Below are 12,951 nucleotides of genomic sequence, written 5' to 3'. Positions count from 1 at the left end.
TGCCAGGTTTGCATTTTTGAGAGAGATATCTTTCTTTATAGAATGCCTAATCTCCCTTTCAAGTTAGAGTAATTCTCTGTAAGTTCTTAGACGCTGACTCTAAGTTGTCACCAATTTATTTTCATTTAGCTAACAAAATGAACCTTGGACTCCCTAACTGATCTCTTGTCCTTGAGAGAAAATATCATTTGGCCTAGGGGTAAGTCAATTAATCTATATTGAAGTAAAGATCATTTATTCTTTTAATAGACTGCAGACATAAAACCTCTTTTTAGAAGACATCTTTTATGTTTGTTAGCTTGTTCAACTGCTTCACTTAAAAAAAGATTGTGAAAATGTAATTTCTTGAAAATAAGTGTAAAGTTAAAGTTATCACCACTTTAAATATGTCACTAATATTACCTATCTGGAATCCTATAGGATAATTTTCCTAGTTCATTGAACTACTGTTATAATCTTTCAAAAAATTTACTTAAGCATTTCGGTGATAGAACATTAATACATATAATTCAGAATAAATAACTACAAATTTAATAAGACAAATTTTGTGATGTGAATTACATAAATTTTTACACAATTATACTCCAAAAAAATTGAAGTAAGGAGGAAATGAACTTAGCTTCTGACAGATATAAAGCTGTCAACAACATTCTTTGTAGTATCCTTCTATTCTTATTAACAGCATATGACCAAAAAAAAAAAAAAAAAAAAAAAAAAACAGCATATGACCAGTTTCTGATAAAACAGTATTGTAGGTGAATTTTTTTCCGGCTGATATCTAAGTATAATTTTGAAGAAAAAAAAATGTAGATTACTAAAGATGAATCCTAAATGTCACGGAAGCCTACTAGAGAAGAAAACATTGATCAATAGAACCTAATACAATACTTGAATCATACTTCATACTCTTTAAGTAAGCATTAAATTTACCCACTGATTAGTTATAATTGGAAACCATGAGGAGTTTTCAAATAACATAAACTAGAAGACAATGCACACTAAATGTATACTTTTTATTAAATGAGCATTATTTTGTTCTTAAAGAAGGAAGAAGCATTAGTAAAGATTTAGTATAACATTGAGTTTAGCTGTTTATTAAGATGATTTTTTCTAATTATCCAGAAAAATTGTTCTTTCTCCACTTCACATACTTTTTATTTGTAGATTGAAAAGGATAATTTTATTCATATAAAAACTTTATACTTTTCCTGACCATAGGCTCCTTTCATATGGAACCACAATAAATATTTCAGGAAAGAAATAAAAGACATACATGGAATCAAGGTACATGTTGAATTAAGAGACTATTCCACTTTATTATACTAAAAACTCTCTGTAGTAATGAAATATACAAAAGTATGGCAGGTTTGAACAAATATTCATAGTCAAATTATAAATAACAACTATATGAGCCTATCCTTGAAAGGAAATACAATCAATACAATCATATAAACAAAAATAATTAGGTAATAATTAGAAAAAAAATATTGGCAGCCAACAAAAAGTTAAGAAATAGATTAAGCTTCTCTAAAGTATACCATGAAATGTATACTTACACCAGAAAATTTTTATTACAACCCTATATTAATTAGGAGACTGTTTTAGTGTAAATAAGGTATAATTCTTCTTTTAGGTTTTTTATGTGATTAGGACACACCAGGAATAAATACATAAAGAACTACTCAAAACAATGTAGAAAAGCATCTGTATGATCTAAATCTGTAGCTTAAAAGTTTAAAAAATGACTCTTGTATGTGAGAAAGAAATTCAAACATTTATACATTTTGTTAAGAAATCTCTATTTTCATATCCAAACAGTTGAGAGAGGAAAGAAATTTAGATCCAAGTTTCTAAATCTAGTTGGCATTTATAAACTCTCAAATATAAAACGAAGCTCTTAACACAGAGTTATTGATGAACTACTCCTACAGTGGCCTTTAATAGAGATTTCAGTGAAGGGGCACTAAAATGGCTATAAATGAGAAATTTTTGAAATCTAGTTAATAATTGCTATTATTCATTGAGGAATAGCAGATCCAGATAGGTCTGAAAGTTGAATCTGTAGGTACTAATTATACCCTTTTTAAAGATGAAATGAGACCTAGTCTGGGTGGTTTGACCACTACCACAAAATTAAAGGTAGATCCAGATATATAAACTTGGACAGCCTGACATCAAAGTTGGTGTCCATTGTGTTACTCTTCAGCTCCTGAAATGCTTCTATAGCACTGAGATGGAATAAGTTTTTAGTTGTTTCTGGCAGATGGTGCATTTTCTACATGCAAATCTGAACCCCAATGTGGTCAGTGAACTGCCTTAGGCATTGTGGCCTGAATAAAGTATTATCCTTTTCCTTGATGAACTATATAATAACTGATTTTGGAGGCTACTATATTGCATTATTTTTATCGTAACCTATAGAAGAGGGAGGTGTTGAACTCATGATGCCTTGCACAATTTCAGACAAAATGTAACTTGTATGCAACTTTATTTATGACAAGTAGTCATTTCCTTGGAAGACATTGAGAGATTCAAGAGACAAGTGAGATTTTGGATCTTGGCAATGTAGACCCAGGAAACAGCCTGCAAAAACCCTGGCAATGTAAAATCATATATTGTGTATATAACGGTGACTATAGTTGGACCTTTGCCTAAAGGAGTGGAGGAGACATTAAACTATTAAAGCAATACCTTAACTTGCTCAGCTCTGTATTGTCACAAAATGACTTTGGGGCTATGGATCCACTTCGGAGTGGAATGAGGGAAAACCAGAATTAGAAGACAGAATTCAGGGATGCCTGGGGGGCCTAGCGGTTAAGCGTGTCTGCCTTCAGCTCAGAGCCGACCCCAGGGGTCCCAGGATCGAGTCCCACATCGGGCTCCCTGCATGCAGCCTGCTTCTCCCTTGGCCTGTGTCTCTGCCCCTCTCTCTCTCTCTCTCTCTCTCTGGATCTCTCATGAATAAATAAATAAAATCTTAAAAAAAAAAAAAGACAGAATTGAGGCTGTTTCAGTGGTTCAGAACAGAAATAATGAGGGCCTGGATAAGGCAGACAGAGTTAGAATGAATAAGAAGAAAACTTTCAATCCATGCAAATAAGAGCCATCATTGAGAGAGCTTCGGGAATTACTGGTTGGGAGAGAAAGGAGAAAAGTTAAAGAGAAACTGATTTGAAGTTTTGTAGCTTGAAAAATTATTGGAATTAAAAGTATCCATGATTCAGAAAACAAACAAACAGCAACAACAACAAAAAAACAACTCTGGGGCAAATCAGTTTCCAGGAAGTGATTCCGAAAGCTCCTTATTAATATTTTCTAAAGAAAGAAGATATGCAGGCGCCTGGGTGGCTCAGTCAGTTAAGTGTCTGCCTTGGGCCCAGGTCATGGTCCCAGGTCATGGTCCCAGGGTCCTGGGATGGACCCCCCTCTGCCCCTCACCTTCTCCCCAGCTCAGGCTCTCTGTCTTATTCTATCTTTCAAATAAATAAATAAATAAAATGTATAAAACTAAAGCAAAATCTAGGACCAAATTGGTGCTTTGGTCAATCATTTATATTGTTCATGTATAACAATATAACATGTAAGAAAAGAAGTCTAATATGATGCTCTGGTATTCAGTCATGAAGAAAGACTGCTTTCCTGGGTGACTGAGGTATGATTATGGAGTTTTGTTTTGTTTCCTTGCTTTCTGTCCTCCTGTCTCTGTAGATTTCCTGTATTCTGTTTCCCAACACCTTAGCCTATTTAGCTTTATTTCCTGAATGGTAAATGGAGGGGACTCCCCTAAAGGTTTCTTGTTGTGGTTGGTTTTGTTTTGTTTTCTCCACCTGGCTGCTTTTCTGTTACTGGTAAATCCTAAGTGAGGAAAGGACTTCAGGTCACACCAAATCTCAAACATGTTGAATCCGTTTGAAATTGCTTAAGACTGCATTCCAATATTGTCTGTAAAAACAGAGTGGAATTAAATTTTCCAGACCTCTATGAACACATAGGAAATAGAAAATGAGCAAGGATAATAGTTATTTAGTGATTGTAAGTGACTGCTGTCTTTACTAACTGAATCTTCTTAATTTTTTAACATCACATTTTTGAAGAACATTACCTTTCTACATCAGATCTAAATAATTTCTGCTAGCTTGCTACCCCTGACCAATAAATTAAAAAATAAGTTATTAGAGCCATAGCAAGTGAAAAACTCAGTTATCCCGAGAACACAAGCACTGAAAGTAAAAACAAAAGCAAAAACAAACAAACAAAAAAACCTGTGATTATATAAAACAAAATGCACTACTGTCCTGTCTCACCTCAAAAAGAATTTCCTGAACTGTGTTGGGAAAAGAATTGCATTGTATAAGATGTTAATAAAAGCAAAGGAAAATAAAGTCAAAGATGGGGAAAAGAAAGGAGGGACGAAGAGAAGGAAAAAGCAGAAAATTGCTATAAGGTAGCCACAGTTTTTAGCCAAAATATATTTTTTGTTGTAGGTAAAATATAGCATATACCTGTAAAATTCATCTAGCTTTTATATATTTAATCTGCCTTTAAAAAATAGATAGGTCATATTGAAGAATGCCCCATCAGTTCTCTGTTGAGCAAATGCCTGGTTGTTATTTCCTTGCATTGATATACTGCATACTAACTACCTAACCACTGCATTGTCTACAATCTAGTTAATAATCTAGGTCCACGGGTTGGCACACTATGATGCTGGGGCCAAATAAGACCAGTTTCTTGCTTTTGTAAATACAATAATAGTAGAACACAGCTACACCCATTTTTTACGTATTGTGCGCGGCTACTTTTGTGCTGCAATGGTAGAGTTGAGTAGTTATGATACAGACTTGTATAGATCAAAAAAGCTAAAATAGTTACCATTGGCCCTTTACCAAAAACAAAACAAAACAAAAAAAAGTTTGTTGACTTCTGATTTAGTTAATGGTATCATGTATCATATTAGGTAATTTCAGAATAAATTTGTTACATTTCATAAGATGCTTTACATATATACACTAATAAAATGAGATGATGCAATTCTCTGTTTTTTTCATATGTAATAAAAAGCATATGACTATATTTTCATAACTCAGTGGTTGATTTGTTTACAAAGTCATATTTTGCCACCTTTTTAATCCTAGTAATGTATTACATCTGACAAACTTCTGGTATTGTTCAAACTACTGGATATTGCAACTGATCCATTGTCAAAGAACTTTGGGAAGAACTGATCTATATTTCTCACCTACTTACTGGATTCATTGACCAAATGGTTCAATAATCCTGACTGGAAATAAATAGTGCATCACAAGCTGAAAGCTACTTTGAGAACAATTTAGCATATTCTGAGAACTTTCTTTCAGACAATTTCACTCTATCCATGTACTTCCTTCTAGTACTGATTTTTTATTGTTAAGATTGTGGGATAGTTACAATGTAACAATTATAAAAGACATATTAGAACAAGCGAAAAACAGAACATATAAGTTTTTAAATAGATATTTTGGCTTGCATCCTGTGATGGTTTGAAAAGAGGACTCCACTCAAAAACAGTGAGGCAAAATTCAATATTAAAAGGAAATGTCTTTCTGGTCAATTGACTTTTCAAATGATTATATATTGTTGATTATGTTCTTTGAATGTCCTATGATTTAATAGTAGTTACTCATTACATGGTATGGTACCCCCCAAATGAAAAATTAATGACTTTTTTAGATAAAAAAAGTGACCTGTGTGATTTAAATCTGAGGAGATTTTATGGGCTGCAAAATGTTCAAAGTGCTTGGGACATATCAGTGTACAATGATTGATATATAAACAGTTCCTTTTCTCAATGATTTCTCAATACAATTCGTGAGATAGAAAATAGACAAAAAAAAGTAAAGGTAAGATAAGATAGTATAGTATAATAAAATATAGCATAGTGTAACAACGTATTTAAAAAAATATTTTTAAATAAAATAGTATAATATAAAGAAATAAAAAATGACTAGGGTACAAGGATGATCACTGTTTTTATAACTTATAATTGGAAGTACTATAAAAAATGTTCAAGTGTAAGGATTAATGATACCAATTTACTGTCAGATCAAAAGTAGAGAAGAAAAAATTGCTAGGTATGAATCTCATCCCATGTATTCTGAAGTGCCTGGGAGAAAATGGCATGGACAATTATTGAACTGCTGTTTTGTGTGTGAGGTGAGCATTTCGGTGACTTATCCTTGAAGCAGAACTATGAAGCTCCAGATGAAACACGACAATCCTGAAGAGCTTCCAAGGAAAAGGATTTAGGGATAGGGTGTGATGTAGAGTAGAACTAATCTTACAGGCACTATAAAAAAAATGTATTAAAAGGCCAGGGTGATACCTATCCAGAAAGTATGTTTTTCCCAATATTCAAGTGAAAAGCCAGAAATTCCCCTTGGTCACAGTTGAGAGATAAGTTACCTTTAAGATTTAAGAAAAAAGTGTTTAGTTTCCTAGATGCTTGTAGTATTATTAGAAAACAATGCAGGCAGTGTCATGTTGGAGAAAGGGTTACAATCCAATCACTTGAGGGGAACTGGAGGATTTGTTGGGAAAAACAAAAAACCCTGGATAGAGGTAAAGAAAATGGAAATCTTTGGGATTTCTGCCTGCAACATAGTGGATTCCCAAGGTAGTTCTTAAATAGAGCTTCAGAGCTAGAGATGAATCCCAAGTGGAATTCAAGGTGGGAATCCCAAGGCCTGGAAGGCCAACCAACAGCTATGGAAAGGTGAAGCTTAGGGCCATGATAGTGGGAACATTCACCTCAGCTTGGCACTTGAGCATACAAACCGTCATTCCACCACCAGTACAACCATGCACGTCCCTGCTGGGATCCAATGTCTTAATTTCCTCTCGGAGCATAAAAGAGGCAACTATATCCTAATTTTGTGCATCAAAATTGAGCTGCCCATGCCACGTACTACTGTGCAGCCAGCATTCTTCTTGGTTGTTTCAGGAGATAAATGTTTCTCACCCTCATATTTTCTATTTGAGTCAATAATCAAGAATCCCCCAAAAATAAAAATTATAATAATGATTGTAGAACATAAACTGAAGAAAGAAGAATGGACTATCAGAACACTTCTGCATGTATGTATCCATGTATGTATGTATGTAACTATCCTTATCTCTAACTGATCAGTATTGGGAGGTTGTAATAACTTTAAAATGATAATGTCATTTGGAAATTATCTGTAAATGAATCAGTAGTTCTGTAGCACCACTTACTCACCGACTTAAAAGCATTCCAAATGAACATCTAGTCCAAGTAAAACTGAATAAGGCTTTAAAATGAATTTCCTCTTAAAATCTTTTTAAATTAAAAAAAAAATTTTCTTCTCAACAATATCCTTGTCCCTACACTCTTCCTCTAAATGAATTTCGGAAAAGTCAATGAAATCAATGGAGAAATGTACAGAGCACAAAACGGTGAAGTGACTTTTAGAAGACAGACTGACATCTAAGCCTTTTAGATTTGACTAAACTTGCCTGGACATATGAAAATATAAACAAGAAACATGTGAAATGCTCTGAAAGGAAAATTCAGCTCTCAATGAAATCCATACAAAAAGAAGAGTTTTTCACTTTTTTCTGGTTTGTTTTACATATTAGGCTTCCATATAAGATCTTGACTTTAAGGAAGTGGTTTGTTGCTTTTAAAGTACATTTTCCAGGGTGTTTTATATCTGGCCTGATGGGAAACTATTTTAAATTAGATGAACATGAATTAAGTAATACCTTCACCATTAGTTCTATGTCATTAGGATTGTCCTCATTTTCTTTGGGTCTCGGTTCCAGTATTTGATAAACAGGGATAAAATATTTAAAAATATTCCTGAGTTATTTCTATGATTAAATGAAATAGTATAGAATATGAGTATTGCATATTCTCCTTTCCATGCCTCTTTTAGATCTCTTTCTAATGTGAAGTGTTCTTTCACTGACGTTTCTTCGACAAAAGCTCAATCTCACAATCTCTCGGTTAACAATTGTGAGAAAACATTGTCTCCGTGAAAATTTTAGATAAGCATTGCTTATTTTACATATTTCAAGCATCTATAATAATGATCTTAAGCAATGGATATTGTTTCTGACACTGTTCTATTATTTTGGATTGGTAATAACCTTGACCTTTGGCTTTTTTGTGATATATATACATTTATATATACACCTCAGTAGATAGGTATTAAGCCTCTATCAGATAACAGCTAGATTTAGAGAATATAGTGACTGAATGAAGATACAAATGATAATTTCACAGGTCTAGTAGAGAGTCAGAGTGATGAAATAGGAAGTGTCTGAGGAACTACTTCAGATCTGATGGTCCAGCAAAACATTCTGAGAAATTTATATGTAAGCTTAGGTTAGAATTAGTTCTCCATTGAATGGACTCTCCCATAGAAAGATGACAGGAAAGAGAATTTTAACTCAGCTGGAATAGGCGGTACAAAAGCCTTAAGACTGGATTGATTTGAAGGGTTTGAGAAATAGACCAAAGTTCATACATGGGTCAGTATTTGTGGACAGAGGTCAGTGGCACAAACTGAGATCAGAGTGAAGTAGGGCCTGTATAGAGAGAATCTCTGTAGGATAGTGTGCCACTGGAGGCTTACCAGAGGGACAGGATACAATCTTTTTAGCTTTAAAAAGAGTATGTTGGCTTCTTTGTAAGTAAGGAATAGTCAGAGGTTGAACAGAAAGAAGTGCAGAGACCAGTTAGAAGGGCGATTTTAGAATCCCAAGGTAGAGAGTATGGCTAGGGTAGCAGTAAGGAAGATGGACAGGACTCAAGAGTAACAGATTATTCCCCACAGCATCTAGTTTTATTGATTTATTAGGCACAACCCGCCCTGCCCTGCGCACAGCCACCCGCCCCCCCACCCCAGGGTAGTGTTGTTTTACATTTCACTCGTTACATTATTGAATCTTTCCCCAAACATTATCTTTAATCTATTTTAGGTGAATTCTACCCTTTCCTGAGAACCCATGATTTTGATATCATAAGTAATAGCCCCAGAAAGTCAATTTGACTATTCAATAACTTTCCTATCAGTTATTCATTGACTATATCATTCTTCGTAAATGTATGTTGAGTGAATCACTGGATGAATGAGTGGATCAATCAGAAGATGGGATGAAATGTTCATGTCCTTGTTTACAGCCTTCAAATTCTAGCTGTAAACCTCAAGGTCCCTGGAGGTGCCTTCTTGCTCCTCCGGCTGCATCAATCATCTGTCCATGAGTGATCAGGACAGGTTTTATCAGTGACTTTGGTGAATATTTGATTATGCTTCTTCATGCTTTATCGCACTTCACTTGGTTTGTAGGTGCTCCCAGAACATCTGCTTTTTAATTGGTTGATTCCAACTCTTCTTTTGATTGCTATGTATTTATTAATATACTTACTTATTAAGCTGTCTACTACTCTCTTAGACATGCTCAAATAGTTTAATTAATCTTCTTCATGTTTGCTCTTTTGATCCAAGTACTTAATCTTTATCAGAAATAGCAGCACAAGCAACTGTCCCCAAATTTGCCTCACCCATCCACTCTTACTGAGCATATCCTCCAGGTAAACATTTCTATGGTTAAGTATTCATTTGATTACTTATCCGTTACTTATTCTGAATCCGTGGCCCTTAAAGATATTTAATTAGAATCAAACATTTTATTTTATTTTATATTTTGAGAGAGAGAATCTTAAGCAGGCTCCATGCCCTTGTAAAGCTCAAGGTGAGGCTTGATCTCACAACTTTAAGGTCATGACCTGAGCTGAAATCAAGAGTTGGACACTTAACCATCTGAGCCACCCTGGTACCCCTAGAATTAAAATAAAAAAAAATAGAGAATATCTAATCTAGCAGTTCTCAAGCTTGTTTTCAACAATGTAATATTTTGTGCAAATGAAATCAGAAGCATATAAATGAGAGAAAAAATAGATTATTATCTCTTTTCTATTGAAAAGTTTTTCTTTCTGAAGGAGCTGAAGAGATAGAACCTTCTAATTTGTCTCAATTTTCCATGAAGTTGCTCCTGAGAAGATTGGAGGAACCCATAACCTCCAGTGAATCCAAATCACAAAGAATTAACTTCATACAGCTTTCTGTTTTACAGAAACACAGATGACACAGAAGTCCAGATAAATTTATCCAATTTATCCAATGCAATGAAGCCACCTAGAAGCATAAGTTGGGGTAGCTTCCAGTTGCCACAATCCTAAGGTAGCGGCATGAAAAAATTGGAGAGACTTTGATATTAGAAAGGCTCTTAGTTAAGTATGGCCTTTTACATCTTAACACTTGTGTGATCCTGTGAAATTTACTCTCTGTTAGTACATGCTTTTTAGGAACAGTTGTGATAATTATATGCAAATAAATGATAAGAGTCTAAAAATTCACCATATTCTATTCAAAACTCTCAGCCAGCCATCCTATACTTTATATAGATAATATTCCATTTTATAGATGAAAAAAATTGAAACCCAGGTCTCAACTCAGTCAATAAATGTCTGTTCTAGGATTTGAACGCATGAAATTTGATACAAAGTCCCATACTATTACAGACCGCAGGTCTTAATTAAAAAAGAAAGGGCAGTAGAATAAATAAAATCTCAAAATCTTTTTTTTTTTTTTTAAGGACATCCCTGGATGGCTCAGTGGTTTAGCACCTGCCTTCGGCCCAGGGCGTAATCCTGGAGACCCAGTATCGAGTCCTACATCAGGCTCCCTGCATGGGGCCTGCTTCTCCCTCTGCCTGTGTCTCTGCCTCTCTCTCTTGTGAATAAATAAATAAAATCTTTTTTAATAAAGGACAATAGAGAACTAACTGTGCTATATGTTTTTAATGTTTTGTATTGCACTTCCAATCAAACAATCTCATTTAAAGTCCATGCAGCCCTATAAAGTAGATTTTATTACTCTTGTTTTACAGAAAAGGAAACTGCAACTGAGAGGTTATATAACTTCACAATGTCACCCAACTAGAAATCAGAAAACCGGATTTTATCTCAGATATTTTTGAGGATTTTTTTAGTCAGTGACTTTTTAAAGTACGTGGTGGTTTCTCATTCAAATATAATACTCTTAGAGACAGATCAAATCTGTTTTGTTACTTGGGAAAAATGGGAAAAAAATGTACTGATCCTTGCTTCCTGTCTTTTCCTGCCCACTTATCTTTATTAAATCTCAAAATTATACTATGGAAACCAGGAAATTATTTAAGAACGTATCAGTGTAAGTTATGTATGTGGGGAAACAAGCAGGACTTATTTTCTTTCTTTTTTGAACCTCTGGGTAGTTACATAACGTTGAGAGCGTAATTAGTGAGATGCTCATCAGAATTTGATATGTACTCCTGTGTGTCTAATCTGTGACTCTAGCATCTTGGAACATGCATCAGGCCAGGGAGCCTGCTGGCACTCGAGACTCATGACGGTACTTACAGAAAACTCTCTGGCAGGCCACAACATAAACAAAGCACATGGAAATTACTCAGGATAACTTCCTCCGGGCTATTCTTTCAGCCACAAGACAATACAATACTAGTGTTCATGTAGTCCTGCTGGAAGTCAAATGACTGCTGAGTAGCTTCCAACATCCTCATTCTTAAATTATGAATCTATCTTCCAACCACAAAAGTCTGCTTAGTGTGTATTTTCTAGTAGTAAAGAAATTAACACACCCACAGGGAACTAACTACATATTTCCATTTTCCTACTTCTTCTGTCTTCCTCTCATAATTACATGTCAGGAACAATGAGAAAATGCCCACCACTTTTTTTTTTTATATCCGTTCCCATAAAACCTAATAAAAAGATGGACACCTATCTTAAACTTTTGTACCATTTATCCTTTTAGCTGATTATAAAGAAATGATAGGATTTCATTGTGGAAGTATAAAAAGGCATAAAGAAAATCTGGAAGTACTCCTATATTAATGTATTTCTTTCTGGTGCTGTTCTCTGAAAATATAAATCTTTTGTGGGCCTAAATAAGTACCTGTGTATGAGGCAATATTGATATTATATTGTATGTAGTATTTGTATTTATTTATTTTCATGTTATATTATGAACAAATCATTAAATATTTAACAGGTTGCATAAAATGCCATCTCATGATTATTTCAAACAATATTTAAACATTTTCCAATTGTTTGCAATTAGATTCTTTCCAAATGCTTATAAGTAATTCTGATAGTAATTTACTTGCATGAATAATCTTTGATTATGTGACTGACTGATTCCTTAGGATGGAGTCACAAAAGTAAATAAAAGCCTATAGAGCATTACTTTATTATAAATCTCTTAAAATAGTTTGACAAAAATATTTTCCTAGAAGACAATGGAAATTTATGCACAAACCTGCCACTCTTTTCCTGGTTATTGTAACGATACCAATATCTAGGTTTTGCAAAAAGTTTAGAAAACAGGGGCACCTGGGTGGCTCAGTCAGTTGAGCCCCCAACTCTTAATTTCAGCTCAGGTCATGATCTCAAGGTCGAGAGATCAAGCCTCCTGTCAGGCTCCATGCTCAGGGCGGAGCCTGCTTCTCTCTTTCCTTGACCCCTCCCTTTGCTCACATACTCTCTTTCTCTGTCTAAAATAAGTAAATAAATACATATTTTTAAAAACAAATTTAGGAAACAGGGATGCCTGAGTGGCTCAGCAGTTGAGCGTCTACCTACGGCTCAGAGCATGATCCCAGGGTCCCGGGATCGAGTCCTGCATTGGGCTCACTGCAGGGAGCCTGCTTCTCCCTCTGCCTGTGTCTCTGCCTCTCTCTCTGTGTCTCTCATAAATAAACAAAATCTTTAAATAAGTTTAGGAAACAAAGGAAAAAATAGAGAAAAAAATCAAAACTACACAAAGTTATACTTTCCCAGATTACCATAAAGACAAATCTTTACATGTAGATAGACAGATGGATAGA

At 34.5% G+C, this 12,951-nt stretch overlaps 1 long non-coding RNA gene across 3 annotated transcripts in view; it reads left to right on the top strand.

Annotated features, from left to right (window-relative positions):
* Window positions 1–10,848, top strand: part of LOC140609800 (uncharacterized) — a 96,149-nt gene extending 85,301 nt beyond the window's left edge. For 2 of the 3 annotated variants that reach the window (XR_012011526.1, XR_012011525.1), the window contains one exon: window positions 10,660–10,848. This is a non-coding gene — a long non-coding RNA (uncharacterized lncRNA). Of the gene's footprint in view, window positions 1–129; window positions 200–10,659 lie in introns of all 3 variants that reach the window. The other variant, XR_012011527.1, reaches the window with a different exon arrangement.
* The last annotated feature ends 2,103 nt before the right edge of the window (window positions 10,849–12,951 follow it).

Source organism: Canis lupus, chromosome 2 (assembly GCF_048164855.1).
Source record: "Canis lupus baileyi chromosome 2, mCanLup2.hap1, whole genome shotgun sequence".
Taxonomy (NCBI): Eukaryota; Metazoa; Chordata; class Mammalia; order Carnivora; family Canidae; genus Canis; species Canis lupus.
Note: the sequence above shows the minus strand (reverse complement) of the source record. Positions and strands in the feature narration are given on the sequence as shown.